Source organism: Apodemus sylvaticus, chromosome 15 (assembly GCF_947179515.1).
Source record: "Apodemus sylvaticus chromosome 15, mApoSyl1.1, whole genome shotgun sequence".
Taxonomy (NCBI): Eukaryota; Metazoa; Chordata; class Mammalia; order Rodentia; family Muridae; genus Apodemus; species Apodemus sylvaticus.
This window is the reverse complement of record NC_067486.1, coordinates 33,436,447-33,452,007: the sequence shown is the minus strand read 5'-3', so window position 1 is coordinate 33,452,007 and position 15,561 is coordinate 33,436,447.

The following is a 15,561-nucleotide window of genomic DNA, read 5'->3' as shown; positions in this document are numbered from 1 at the left end:
CTATTAAACTGCTACATAACACTTGGTTGATATTTGATACCAAAAGTCTCCATACCTTGTAAAAAGAAGAGGACAGTGATTTAAGTTCTTGACTGTAAAATAAATATGGAAATCATAATCATGTGGAATGTGTACATCTCCCTGATTGATGTATTATTTCTATGTACAATCATAATTTTGTTTTGAACATATTTTTCTGGGAATCCCCTGTTTAGCACCACTTCCTTTCATGGGATTAAAAAACATGTCAGGCAGGGATAGCATTTAATCCCACCACTTTGAAGGCAAAGATAGGCGAATCTCTGTGAATTCCAGGTCAGACTGATCTAGAGAGTTCTCTAGAGAATAGTCAAGGCTAAACAGACAAAACCCACCTCAAAACAACTACTACAAAAACAAAGAAACCAAAATTGCTGAACCTGGCGATGTCATCCAATGGTAGAACTTATGATTGTGTGTCTGGCCCTGGTTCAATTATTAGTACCTAAGAGTAGGAGTAGTAATAACATTTTTTTTCATAGCTATGACTTCAAATGTCAGGGTCACACTAAAACGTTACTATTATTCATTTCCAGATCATAAAAAAATGTATTTCAAGAATGTGTAAGCTTTGGAGAATCATCATATTTGCCTTCTGCTTTTTTTTTTTAACCCCATAAGATATCAAAACCCACAAGAACACTGATAATCCTGCTGCTACAGCTACTTTTACTCAAATTTAGTCAAGAGTTTGTTAAGAAAACTTTTTGGGAACAGCAAAAGTAAAAAGTTGAGCAAAAGTAAAAGTTGAGTTATTTAGTCATTTTAAGAAGGTGAAGTAAACAAGGCTGATATCATAATGGAGGAGACGGGTACGGTACTCAGGGCTTGGATTTTTCTCATGGAAAAAAAAAAAAAAAAAAAAAAAAGCTTGCCCTGGCTGCCTAAAGTAATGGCTGCCACAGAGCGGAGCTTGCATGCATGAGAGGCAATAAGCTGTGGAGTGGGGAGGACTCTCCCCCCTCCCCGCTGCAGTCACCCTTGTTTTATTACTCCTAAGCGATCCCCCCCACTGACCCAATTGTAACAGTTGGGAAAATGCCAAGTGCTTAGCAGCAACCATATGGAAGACCCTCCAAAAGTGCACAGCGGGAGTTAAAGACAGGGCTTGCTCATTACAATAAAGATAAAATAGAAATATGTACCACTGAAGCTCAGCACTCTAATAGCTTGCTGCTCCCCCATAGTCTGAAACCCGTCTGATAGCCACTTGATATGTCTCAGTCTGGCTGGCATCCATCTTATTTAGTTGACGGCCAAACTCAAACTCAACCCCGACATAGTGTGCATATGACTCCGTATATAAAGAGTAAGGTCTGTTTAAGCACAGCTGAGGGTTGGGATGCTCGCTAACAAGCTTTAAGCTGAAACGAGATTTTGTTATTTTAAGTCACATTGTCGTATACAATCTGTTACATCAACAAGACAGATATTTAAACATAGTATGTAGCAGACCTTTAATAGTGTTCTTTAAATCTCCTTAAGAAACAGTAACTTAATATCCTATTATGTTTTCCTTATGGCCTGACATTATTCCTTCAAGTTGCTCAAAGAGGGAACACTGTAGAGTTTACGCCTTGCTCTGCTGTGTTGGGAATAGCCCAGGAAGAAGAACAGATACTTGGCCTGTGCCCTTTATCTTGTTTCCTTGCTGGTTTTCATCTTCTCACTCACTTGGGAAGGAGGTCAGCTTGTGACTCAGCACAGAGGTCATAAAGCCACACCTACTGTGAAGAGGAATGAATCTCCATACTACACTCAGATCCTTGCCACTGCTGCGTTCCAGAAATAGATGGCTGAAAACTGGTTTACTTTAAACAAATAAACCCCTTACCAGATTATTAACTAAAGTGCCTTTAGAATGTGAAGTAGTAAAATTTAGCTTAGGTAAATATCTTCTTTCCTATATTAGAGATAATACCGCATAGTGTTTGCTTTACTCTGAATATAATGAGGGCAATAGGTCACAGCTGCCTTCGGGTTTTGGGTAGCCTTCGGGTTTTGTTTTCATTCTGCTTGCTTCATTTTCCTTGGTTCATTTTGAGACAGGCTCTTCTGTGGCACAGGCTGGCTTGAACTGGCTAGGTAGTCTCCAACTTCTGACCCCATGCTTCCTTTTCTGAGTCGTTGGGTTTTGGTCATATGAAGGCTTTATGTGACATGGAGAGCTTCCCCAGGACCTCACTCATACCAGGAAACCACTCTACCAAGGGAGCTGTCTCCAGCCTTCTGCTCCCTCTGCTTCTTAACAACCTCGCTCATTTGTTTTCTTCCGGTCTTACAGTCTCTGTTAGTTTCAGAATTGTAGAGCGATGCTGATTTCACTGTGAACCAGATCATGTTACTCTGCTTTTTCAAAAAGAAGAAGGAGGCGGAGGAGGATGCATGCGGTGATTAATTTTGACCATAAACTAGAGCTAGAATTGCCTGGGCTAACATCTCTAGCCATACCAGTGAAGGATGATGTGAATTACTTTAGGTTTCTGGGACACCTGTGAAAGATAGTGTAGATTATATTAGGTGCTAGACGTTCGTGTTAAGAGATTATACAGATTAAGTTAATAAAGATAGGAAAACTAACCTTATTTGTGGATGGACCATTCCAGTGACTGGGGTCCTGGAGCTGATGAAAATGGAAAAGAAGCAGCCTCACTGCAAGTGCAATGTGACCAGCAGCGTCCCTTCCTTTCCACTATACCTTCTCAAACATCATAGGATTCTCCTAGTACTGTAAAGAAAAACTAAATTCTACCTCCCTTAAGTTGCTTTGGTTGGGTATTTTTGTTGTTGTTGTTGCTGCTGCTGCTGCTGTTGTTGTTGTTGTTATTGTTGTTTGAGCAATGTTGAAAGTAGGAAACCCCAGAAAACTGGTACCAAAAGAGGGGGCCCTTGCTATGATAAACCTTATTACAAGATACTTCCGCCTTGTAACCAGTTTGAGAGTATGTGGAAGAATTGGAACAATGGCTAGGAAAGCTCTTGAATACCATCCATAGTGCTTAATGAGCCATTCTTATGGGCTGGTAGAGGAGAAGATTGCTGAGAGAAATAAAGGCAGTGGAGCCCTAGATCTTGAGGGTTCAGAGTGGAACAAAGAATATCAGAATCTGTCTGGGTCATTCATGTGATTTTCTGACAAAGAATCTGTATTCTGCATGTCCTGGGAACTTGAGAAAGGTTGAATTGAAAGGTAGTTGTAGAGGAATTTGTTTGGTGGAGGAAATTTCAAAATAGGAGAGCAAGTTGTGGTGCACAACACTTTAGTGCACTTAGGTCTATGATAAAAAAAAAAAGACCAATGTATTCCACAGAAAGTATTTTAAACGTGCAGTTTGACATAGAAACCAGTATAAGGAAATTTAAATGTATGGCTAACCTCAGAGTCATAATTCTTCCTCTGTCTCTTCATTTCCTTCTGACATAGGCTTGCACAACCTGTCTGCCAGGAAAGATGTGCCTACTGATGTAATTGTAGCATCATTTTTGCTGGGATTACCAACAGCTCTCAGGTTGGATTGGGGGCCCATAACACATGAGCACTTTCAGTTCTTATAATATGGACATGGTGTAAAGCTTGTAGCCAAAGCCAGAGATCCCAGAGAGGAAGTGACTGCTGCTGTTTTCTAAATTAATGAACTGCCAAATATTTACATCTCAATATCCACATTTATATCTGTGGATTAGTGCTGCTGTCAATGTTGATTAGGGAACATTCTTATTTTGCACTAACTGCAGAGATTCGGAACTGTTCAAAGCTCTGAGAATAAGGGGCTCCTGAATGTTAAGCCACTAGCAACACATCTGTATCACTCCTTCGAGATTTATGGACATTGCAAAAGAGGAATCAGAAAGAACATAAGAGCTGGAGAAATGAGTGGACTTGTAATAGTTTATCTTGGTGATTGACTTGATTGGATTTGAGATCAACTAAGACGTATGCCTCTAGATAGTTATAGACAGCAGTCTCCTTTGGCAGCCAGAGTAAAAAAATGTTCAAAGGAATTGCAAGCCTGAATTTTCCTGACTGCCTTTGCTGCCTGCTAGTGCTGGCATCTATTTTGCTACAGATATTACTTTACCATCATTCACTGACATCAGAATCCAGATTTTCTGAAAAACCTCAGCCTCCGGTCCCCTAAATCTTCAATGACTTCAATGCCAATTTGGAATCCATAAGGCATCTCTCCTCACACACTGAATAGCTACTAGGTTCTCAATATTTTCATCTACAGACAGCCATTGTTGGACCAACCTATTACGTAATATATTTCCATATAGTAAATCTCTTTTGTAATATATACTAATTCTATTGTTTCTGTTCCTCTAGAGAACTGTGACTAACAAAAACAAAATATATTACATATAATAATTACATATTACATTACATGTAATATAATATATAATGGAAAATTATCTATAATATAATATAATGTCACATATTGTATAATATATAATGTATAATATGTTATATTGTATATTGCATAATAATATAATACAATATAATATACATAAAGCATACATATCCACCATACTCCTAATAATTAAAATTCAGTTATTATTTATTAAAAGTCTAAAGATTTCATAAGCCAAGTTGCCCTTGTGATTATTTTCCTTTAAGATGTGTCACTGGAGTGGAAGATAATTGTTTGAGTGTGATGAAATTGGTCATTTTTCTTGTTCCATGCATCATATACCTTTTTCCTTGTTCTTTCTTCCTTTTTCACAACATATTTCTTATTGTACATGCTGAGATTTTAGTAAATGTGATCTCATAATTTATTTTTTATTCATATCAAATTTTCATCAAGTAAAACTTTTACTGAATTATTTTTATTGTGGTAATTTGTTTTGTGCATCATTTAGAGACACCCATTCATTTTTGTTGATTAATTTATAAACATTTGCAAATGATTTTAGATATTTATGTAATTACTCATGCTAAATGTGATTTCAATTTAATTTTCTCTTTTAAGTGTACTTGTCTGTTGTAATCTTTAATGAGACATACAGTTTCACTGCTATAAGGTACACTACGTTTATGAAATATTACGGTTCCATCTGTTCTAGCAGCCACAAAGAGTAAGTTGAGTTTAGTCCCTAACTTTTTATGTTTCCTCAAGAGTAATCTGTTTTCTCTGAAATTCACTGGTCTGTAACCAAAATCATAAATTGAAGGCTTGTGATATGTTTTCCTATTGCTCTGATAGAACACCGTGACAAAGGCAACTTATAGAAAAAATAGTTTAATTTCACTTGTGATCCCAGAGGGATAAGAGTAGGAAACTGAGAGGTCACATTTTCAAACCACAAGAAGGAAGCAAAGAGAACGAACTGGAACTGGTGAGTCTTTAAGACTTCCTCCATGACATCCATATATCCTCAAACAAGGCCACACCCCCTAAATAGTGCCACCAACCAAGGACTGGAATGAGTGATCAAATATGTGAGCCAATAGGATAGCATTCTCATTTAAACCACCAGCTACTTCCTCCCCAAGTAATTTTGTAAATAATATAAAAAAATCTATTTCTATTTTTCTTGACTCTGTTATCTTTGTAAGAATTATAGGTCTTTTATTTTTTAGTCCTAGATTTTAGTTTTGTTGGGTTCAAAGGAAAAGTCTTATCAGACACAGGAATTTCTAAGGGACACACACACATACACATACACACACACACACACACGTGCACTCTGCATTTCACAGTGCAATGATATTTACACATGCCTAATGTTTCAATATTTTGATTCCAAAATGACATATTACACGTTTGTACATTATATATTTAACTCTGTCTCCTTTACACAAAATGCAATTGGTATTATCTAGTTGTATTAGCAGCCAAAGCCTAGAGATCTTGATTCAGTTCATTAATAATTTTTGCTTAATTTTAGGTAAGAATTTAGTGCGGACATTCTACCTTTCTTCCCCTAATTCCACTTAGATTTAATTTGGACATAACTATGTTTTTAAACTCTACTAACTACCTCACATTATATTTTGTTTTATATTTAATAATACTACAGCATGAAATACAAACAAAAGTAATAATCATATAGCTACTTATAGAGCATTTAAAATTATGGTAGAAACAAAAGCCTTGGTCAGAAAGTCATTAATTTTATTTTTACATTTATTTATTTATTTATTTATTTGTTTGTTTGTTTATTTATTTATTTATTTTTGTTTTTTTTTTCGAGACAGGGTTTCTCTGTGTAGCCCTGGCTGTCCTGGAACTCACTTTGTAGACCAGGCTGGCCTCGAACTCAGAAATCTGCCTGCCTCTGCCTCCCAAATGCTGGGATTACAGGCGTGCGCCACCACTGCCCGGTCTATTTATTTATTTATTCATTCACTTATCCACCTGTGTCATTAGTATGTGTGTGTAGTGTGTGTTTGTATGTTTGTGTGTGTGTGTGTGCAAATGCATGTGCATGTTCCTGTGTGTGTGTGTGTGTGTGCATGTGTGTGTGTGTGTTTGTGTATTCATGTGCATGCCTGCCACGGAGACCATGTGGAGGTCAGAGGACAGTTTGGGGATTCATTTCTCTCCTTTTAGGCTATGGGTTCTATGGACTAAACTCAGATTCTCAGAGTTGGCAGCAGTCACCTATTATTACCTAATAAGACATCTTGAAGGTCCTAGTAATTCTTAAGATGAAAACAATGACTCTTTCCTGTATTACTTGTTACCCTGTCACAGAGGAATGCAATGCTTGGTTTCAGGAAGGGTTGAACAAGAGAGAGAGAGAGAGAGAGAGAGAGAGAGAGAGAGAGAGAGAGAGAGAGAGAGAGAGAGCAAATAGAGAGAGGGAGGAAGGAAGAGAGGGAGGGAAGGAAGGAGGGAGGGAGGGAAGGAAAGAGGGAAGGAAGGAGAAAGAGGGAGGGAGGAAAGGGAGAAAAAAAAGGAGGAAAGAAAAACCCCAAACTACAGTGTTCTTCACTTAACTTTCCCCACCTCTTCTTAGTATGGCTTCCTCTCTGCTTCTCCAAATACAGAGCAGGAAGTTAGAACCACGCATAAAGAAGATAATCTTAAATGCATCTATTGTTCTCACACGTTTCAAGTGAAATGATCTGTGCTTTTTCTACCTCTTGGTGTTTTTAAATTTAGATGATTTCATCCCGTAAGTTCTGTGTCCACGCTTTCAGTGGTTCCAGAAATTTACCTCATTCTTGGTTGTATCCTTCCTCTGAAAAAATTATATACCATAAAAAAATGAGTCAGGCTATTGAGACGCTTAGTCAATGAGAAGCTAAATTAACGCCCTAAATGTGTGTGGCTGCACATCATTGGTTTTATAGTCTAAAGGAATTCATGTGTTTCTTGGTATATGTAACAACATGATCCTTCCTGAAAAATACACTAAACTTTGCCCTGCATTTCCTAGTGTTAATAGGAATTGCACATGAGTAAATCAAAACAGAATTTGTGCCCCCTGGCACAACAGTATGTGTATAGAGTTGCGCTTCAGTTCAGGAAAGGCTCTAGAATACAGAATTGCAACCACATGGAATAGAAACACACATAAACATGGGGGTAATGGGGCTAGTTCTTCAATAAAATAAAAGTGTGATTGCGATCTCGCTTTCTGTTTGCAATGAGGAGGAATGAAGAGACAGTCTTTGTGTTAGAGCTCCTGAATTAGTAATTTACTAAACCAAAGGCACTGTGTTTCATGAACAAATAACATGATGTTTTTAATTTTTTTACCCACTCTACATATAAATGATTTCTCTCTTCATTGTTTTATTGAGTCCTATAACAAATCTTTATGGAAGGCCTATGATATGAACGATATTGTAATAATTATGCATTCAGAGGAACCTGAAAATAAAGTAGACAAGAATTCTGTTTAAAGAGCTGCTTGTTTAAAGGCCAGTTAAATCATTGTGAGGAGCATCCAGAGTTTTACTACAAAGTATGACATATATGTCAATTTATCCATATAAGTTTTATTTGGGTATCGTTCCAAAACTGAGAAAATAATCTATTTCTTGCATATTTAACTATATCTTAATATCTAAAATGCCTTTTAAGTTTGTTTCTTTTATATACAAGAAAATGTTTCAAAAGCTCAAAGGTGCTTAATGTAAATTTTTCAAACTTTGGAAAGCAGATATGTCACTTTCATACTACAAAAACAAACATCTGGACATTATTTCTATATTCAAAATTTAAGCTTATCATTTGTTAATAACAACCTACCTGATCATTCACTTTGTTAGAAATTTAGTGATAATGTGTTGTGGATTACTTTCTATCTGAGTCTACATTTTAAAAAGGGCCTCACGGATCCCCAACCTGACACCTAGCAGGGAACAAGCCTGAGATGACCCCCCCACAAAGTCCAGCAGCACAGGGCATCGGTGGGCAGAGCAGCACAGGGCATCGGTGGGCAGATCAGCACAGGGCATCGGTGGGCAGAGCACCCTGAGATCATCCCCTGTAGCCACAGGCAGGAACAGCATGTCCAAGACAATCCTTGGCTAGTGTGACGTGGCATGAATAAATAGGTCATGGCACTCCTGAGCAACCTCAGACACTCGGAGGCTCAGGTCACAACTGAGATGAACAGCTGAGTGGTGGCGATATGGAAGAGAAAGAAAAGCAGAGGAATTCATGCAGGATGAAGAGAGGTGGAACTGGAGACTGGAGGGTAGTGAGGAGCAGCCTGATCTGCGTAGCCAGTGGTGCCACATAATGCTGTGGTGAGGTCCTGGACTGTGCTGCTACAAAGGGCCAAGCCTGTGCCCTTGGCCCTGCAGCAATGGGGGTCTCTCACCAGAGAGGTGTCCCTGGACTGGGCTGCAGCCTGGAGTCAAGTGGATGTCAGAGGGTGGTGCAGCGCTGGCTCCACCCCTCATCTGAGCATCACTGGAGGGAGAGCTGGCCCCGCCCCTCACCCACGGAAGTATTTGGGAGAGAGGCCCTCTCTGCTCCTTGCTTCTCTAGCTCCCCAATGTCCCGTCCTGGTAGACAAGCCCTCTTTCCCACACCCTGCCCCTGACCTCTTGTGGCAAGCAGAGCTGGCTAGCCCAGAAGCCACAGAGCTAAAGAACTGTCCCTGCCCCTCGTCAGCTGTAACAACAGAGGCGGGGGGGGGGGGTTGGGGGGGGAGGCTTTCTTCATTTTGTCTGGGCAGCACAGGAGAGCTGGCCCTGCTGGTGTGGGCACGGGTGAGCCAGCTCTAATGACCAGAAGAACTGAAAAGCTGGCTCTGCCCTTTACCATCTGTGGCATTAGGTGAACCAGCCAGAGCCTGCCTTGGTGGTGTGGATGGAAGAGAGTTAGCAGGCTGACCAGCTCATCTCCCATCAAGCCCAGACCCAGGGCTTTGAGTTGGCCCATCCTAACCTCTACCCCATCTATGAGCTACTGGAGTGCTACTACAGATCCAAAACTGCAGAATCTCCACAGATACAGGGCAACAACGGGAGTTAACATCATGTCCTGGGCCCCCCTTTGTCTCAGCACTCACTGATCCTGTGAGATAAGTGGCTGTTTGCCATCATCCTAGCCTGCCCTGATGTTTTTGTTTTACCACAGGACCAGAGCCATGCGACCAGGCAGCTGTGTACTACAGCCTCCAAAACTCGGAGTTCATATCAGTCATTCTTCCATTTAAAGCAGCTTGAGACATTGCAGATTTTCTGTCAAGAGCACAATAATCTATTACTACCCACTAAAATTTTCAGAAAAAAAAATCTGTGACTTAACACATCCAGATCTAATTATTTTGTAGGAACAGAGTTCAGAAGTATGAAACGGGACACATTGAGTTAAAACTCAAGGTTTCTTTCGAGGATCCTTCTTATAGAAGTTCTGTGGTAAATCATTACTTGATTTTTTTCTAACATTGAGAAGCAGTTATCAAACTTGAGGCCCACAACCTCTGACTGCAACCAAGTCTGGCCAGCCTTCCTCAATCAGACAATTAAAAGAGACAAGTTAAAACTGAAAAGCAAAAACTTATCAGGGAGATGGAGAAAAAGATCGGTCTTTGGGGCCCTAAAGTTTAAATAGAGGGCCAAGGATCTGCAGGTCCAGGCAGTGTCCATCACTGGGCTTCAGGCGCATTCTTAAGGGAGTCTGACAAGTTGTTAGAAGTGTGAAATATGTCTCCCTGGAGGGAGGTCTTCCTCTGGCTGGGGTGTTTTCTTCCATTCATGTGATTCTCTCCATGTGACCCATTTCTTTGTGGTTCATTATTTTATTAGAAGTCTGATAGACACAGAGACACAAGTGCCTCTCTATACTATCTTCACTTCTGCCAGGCCAGTTACAAAGTTACCTGCATTCTTTGGCTCTTCAGATCTTTAGCTTCAAAGCCAGCAGGCCTGCATCTTCCAGTGTCTCTCTGGTTTTGACACTTCTGTGCTTTTTATATTTAAGCACTCTGTAGACTGCACCAGGAAGACTAAGATGTTCAGGATATTTTGTTTTCATTGAAAATGGATTTTTTTTTCATACAGTATATTCTGATTATGCTCTCCCCCCAACTCCTCCCAGATCCTCCCCCATTCCCTACCCATCCAAATGCACACTGGTTTTTCTCTCTCTCATTGCAATCTAAACAGCCATCTAAAAAATAATTAAATCATATAAAATATAAACAAACCATAATAGGATAAAGCAAGCTACTAGAAGACAATAGCCAAAAGTGAAAACACACACAACAACAAAACCACCCAAGACACATAGATGAAGAGATACACACATTCATACACATAGAAATCCTATAAGAACAAAACATTAGAATACATAATATATATGCAAAAAGCCTACAGGAAAGAAATAAAAGGGAGGAGGAAGTAGGAAAGTAGGTGATGTCGAGACAAAGGACTATGAGACAACGGACCCTCTGGAATGCCATTGTGTTCACTCTGCCCCCACCATCACTGCTAGGCATGGGACATGTTCTCAAGAAGTAACCTCCTTATTTTAACATACATCTATCAATAAGCTTAGCTCTTTTTTTCATGTTGCATTTTTTTATTAGACATATTCTTTATTTACATTTCAAATGTTGTCCCTTTTCCTGGTTCCCCCTCCCCCTAAAGTCACATAAGCCATCTCCTCGTCCCCAATCAATCCTCTCCCGCATCCCTGTCTATTCCCTGTCTAATCCCTGGTATTCCTCTACACTATGGCATCGAGTCTTTCCAGGACCAAGGGCCTCTCCTCCCTTTGGTGTCTGACAAGGCCATCCTCTGCTGCCTATGAGTCTGGAGCCATAGGTTTCTGTCTCTGGCTATGGCTTGGGACTATCCTCTGCCACAGCGTGTCATCTCCAAGTGGCTCAAGAAGCTAGCTATCCACCCAGTGGTGCAGAGAAGACAGCACAGGTGAGACCTGCCCCTGCAGCTCAGAGGTTCACGCTGGGAAGCCTCTGGTGGGAGCCGTCCGGGTTTCTGTCTCTGGCGTGGGTCTATCCTCTGGCACAGTGCATCAAACAAACTTAGTTCTATCTGCAACATTAATCTCACTTTCTATATAACATATATTCTCAGATGCCTTAATTCTCATAGCTCCTAAAACATTGTGAGATAATCATATTCAAATAGTATGGTAGGGATTGGGAGAAAGTACTTATATTTCTATGGGCATATCCCTCATTTGAAGAAGAAAAAAAAGTAGATTAAAAAGTAAACAAAGTTTATCAATGAAACGTTTGAGAAGATTTTTGTATAATCTAATATATGGTTTCAAACTAAAAACAATTACATGTGTTATTTCAAAAGAATGCTTAACAACTAGGAAGGTCTTTTGTAAGTGTCTAAACTGTTGGCCTAAAAGCCAGCTGCACATCTGAAACACACAATAAGGTTAACCTTAGCCATGTAGCAGTGTCTGACTTTAAAACGGCACTGTGTTCTTTTTCTGTTTCTTGTGCATGCTCCGTTATGTTGTGTTATCAAGGGATGTTAGGAACTCCTTCATCGGGGGTCATAAATACAGTGTTCCATCTGTGTGAAACTGCTTAGGTGAGACATGCTTAAAGTCAGGGGCAGCCTCAGATGATCTCTAGGGGTTCCCTGCCAGCCTTCTGAATCTTTGCGAGAAATTTCTAATCAGCATGTTAATGAGTGCTTTAAATCTGTATTCTGATTTCCTTGTAGATAATTATGAGGAACATGGAGTGGAGAATAGAATCCCTGCATGAGTGTCTAATAGGAATAAAAGAAGAAAGAAAAGGTGTAGGGGGATTTTGCCTGAAAAGAAAAGAAAAAGTAAGAGTGATTTAAAAAGGGGTTGGGGGAGGGGCTGCAAGCTAGGACAGAAGGCAACTGTCTGGAAGGTGAGTGCGGCTCAGAGGTCCTGGTGATAGCTGGGCAGTCCGGGGCTCTGTTTCCATTACCTGTTCTTGTGATGCTTCGCTGTATGACTCAGGGCAAGTCACTTGACCCCAGTCTTCCTATCTGAAAACAGAGGAGTCACCCTGGTTTTGCTTGATCACCTAACTAATATGAAACTACAGGAGTTGAATGAAGGGTAGAATTTCATTTTGGGCTTCATCACTGCCGTGGCGATGACAGATGGGTAGCATATGAATTCTGTTGGTCCCTGCGCTTCATTAACCAACAGGGGAAAAAAAAATGCCAGAGTGACATGGATGTTAAACTAAACTTTGAAAACTCTTTAGGGAAATCGTAACTTTGCCTGTTCTATAGATTACATATAGCAGTAACTTACTGTGATTTCTGCATTGTGGAACGTCACCTGAGATTTGTCCTTTGTGTTCAACTAACTATACCAGGGTTGGCCCTAAACAAGGAATAATGAGGAAAATGCATACCTGATTAAGTCAGTATGTTTCCTTCTGTACCTACTTTATAAAGACAATATCTTCTTATGAACAGTGAAATATAAACTATTCTATGAGCATCAGTGAGAGTGGACCAATCCAAATACATTTCTTGCATCTGTCATGCCATTTGTAAGTTTAATTTGAATTATCATCTTTCTTAGCACAAAATGTCATTTGCTCTGGTTGACTAAGCTGGGAAGTTTTCCAAACAGAGTTCACAGAATGAGATGTTTCAGCCTATATCCATTTCTAGTGGCATGTTTTTCTTCCACAGATAACTGTTTATATTAACAAATATGGCTAAAATAAAAACAAATCAAAGAAAAAAAGAATAAAATGTATGCAAACATAGAAGACAACATATTCTAAAATCAATCGAATTTTGTATTTCTGACTCACTCTGCAGAAAAAATTAATAATGGTTTCTTCTAAACACAGGTGGTATAAAATTAATTTTATCTGCATCCAATCTTAAAACCTGAAACATCCTTCCAATGTAGGAACTCTGAGTACTATTGATAGTAATTATTTAATTTTTAAAACTCACCATATATTTCCATTAATGTCAAAGGTTCAGAACTACCCTGAAAAAGTAGCTGGCATTTTGAATTGAGATTGAAATTACTTGCAAGCATTTTTGCTTACAAACATTAAGGAGAGGGTAATGACATCAGAAAACACTGCTCAGCCTGAGGTTTGGGGAATCGTAAATCCTGTTTCAGGATCTGCTATTAACTTTTAGATGGCATTATACCTTAGTCTCACCATCTGCATAGTATGAATAATCATATTTTGCTAACTCACAGGTGGGTTATAAAGAATAGGTAATAAGAAGTAACTCTGAATGTATAAATACTCTCAGAGCCAAGATAACGGGGAAAACAAAGGGTTAAGAGACACACCACACATGGGTTGAAATTCAAATGAATAATGAGGATCTTTCAAAACCTGCAAACAAATATTTTCTAACAATATTTACATTACTACATGTTCAGGTGACTTAATGTATCTATATTCCTGTATCTGTGTGGAGAAATAAATCCCTGATGTTATGATGTGCTTGGTTTGATTTCTAGAGGGCTCAACTACTGTACATCTTCGTTTTATGCTTATGTGATATTTAACGGTGACGACAACGTTAACTGAAGGACTGACTGAAGCACATACTTTACCCCGAAGAGCAGAGAATAGAGCGCACAAGGAATTTCTTTCCATCTCTTGGTATTTATATTTGTTAACTAGAACCCTAAGCATTGTGTTCTTATAAATTCAATTTCCAAGGAAACCAAATTCATTTGTCCAATGTAGATCAATGTGTACTCATGGATATTGTTTACTTGGAGCAGAGAGTTTAGAGTACGTGCTGCCCATAGATACTTTTGATTATTAATAGATATGACAAAAATATCGTAGTGAGCCAACAAGTAATCAACCCAGCTGATGACTCCTACATAGTTTTTACTAGAGACTAGTAACCATCTGACTTAAAAAATGAAGAAAGATACACACTTCTGTTTATGCTAGAAGAAATATTTCTTATCAGCTATTGACTTACACACATCTTTTTTGTCTTAACCCTTTTCAATTCTTGAAGAACATTGGAGTTTGAAACTGCAGAGCTGAAAGTTGTTTTTCATACCCCCACAATGTTTCTGCTCCTCAAATGACCACTTAAAAACGATACCCGTTAGCCTCTTCCTTTCATAAAGTTTGAGCTCCTTATAGGAAAGATAAAACAAACAATACAAGCCATTGGTTTAAACGCATTCGTTTAATGGTAAGAAAGTCAAGAGGAAAGAGGATTTCAAGGATGGGTAGTCAAAACTGTTAAAACCGTGCACAGTGGGTGAAAAGCACAAAGCAGAGAAAGCCATTTTATGCTGTGATTGTCATTTGTGACATTCAGAAATGCAGTTTCATTCATGTGGGGGCAGAAGGTCACAAGACATTGAGTTCAAGAGCGAGTGAGGCTCAGAAGGATGGGCAGGCAGCAAGGGGCAGAATGCACCTGCGAACTGACAAGGACCTGAAAGGAGCCAGAGTCGGAGTCATTTGAAATGTGACCTTTCTATCATGGCTCACAACTCTAGGATGCATAGTTCCAGAAATACTCCCTTAATTAGAGGGTGCAAACATGCATAGTTTACAAAGAAAAGGAGAAACGTGTCAGGAGAAACGTGTCAGGCTTTATTTAGGGTTCAATCCAGTCCAATTCCTGTTAGCTTTGAATGGGAGCTCAGAAATGTGGTCACTCTTTTTTTTTTTTTTTTTTTTTTTTTTTTTTTTTTTTTTTTGGTAATCATTCATATATCTTGTTTCTCTTCTTTCTTCCCTTCCCTTTCCTTTCATTTTCCCTTCTTCATCTTTATTCTATTCTAACCGTTCTCCCTTGATGTTTCCATCTCTCTCATTCTTCTGACCACGAGGGACCAAGGCCAACCATGTAACTTACATTCAAGCAAATTGGAGCTGTTGATTTGAGGTTTCCCCCCATCCTATTACAGTTGACAATATCTGTTTAGTGCAAATCTAAAAGGCAAACATCTATTAATATAGGCTTCTTTAACAGAACTGAGTAAAAGGAGCAGGAACTGTATGTATTACAATAGATATATTTATAGCAACAAGAAACCTCTCTGCAGATATGTAGCAGTGAGACACAGTAACAACACCATTTGTCAAAGTGATCTGAAGCTTCCCTATACTGCAGTT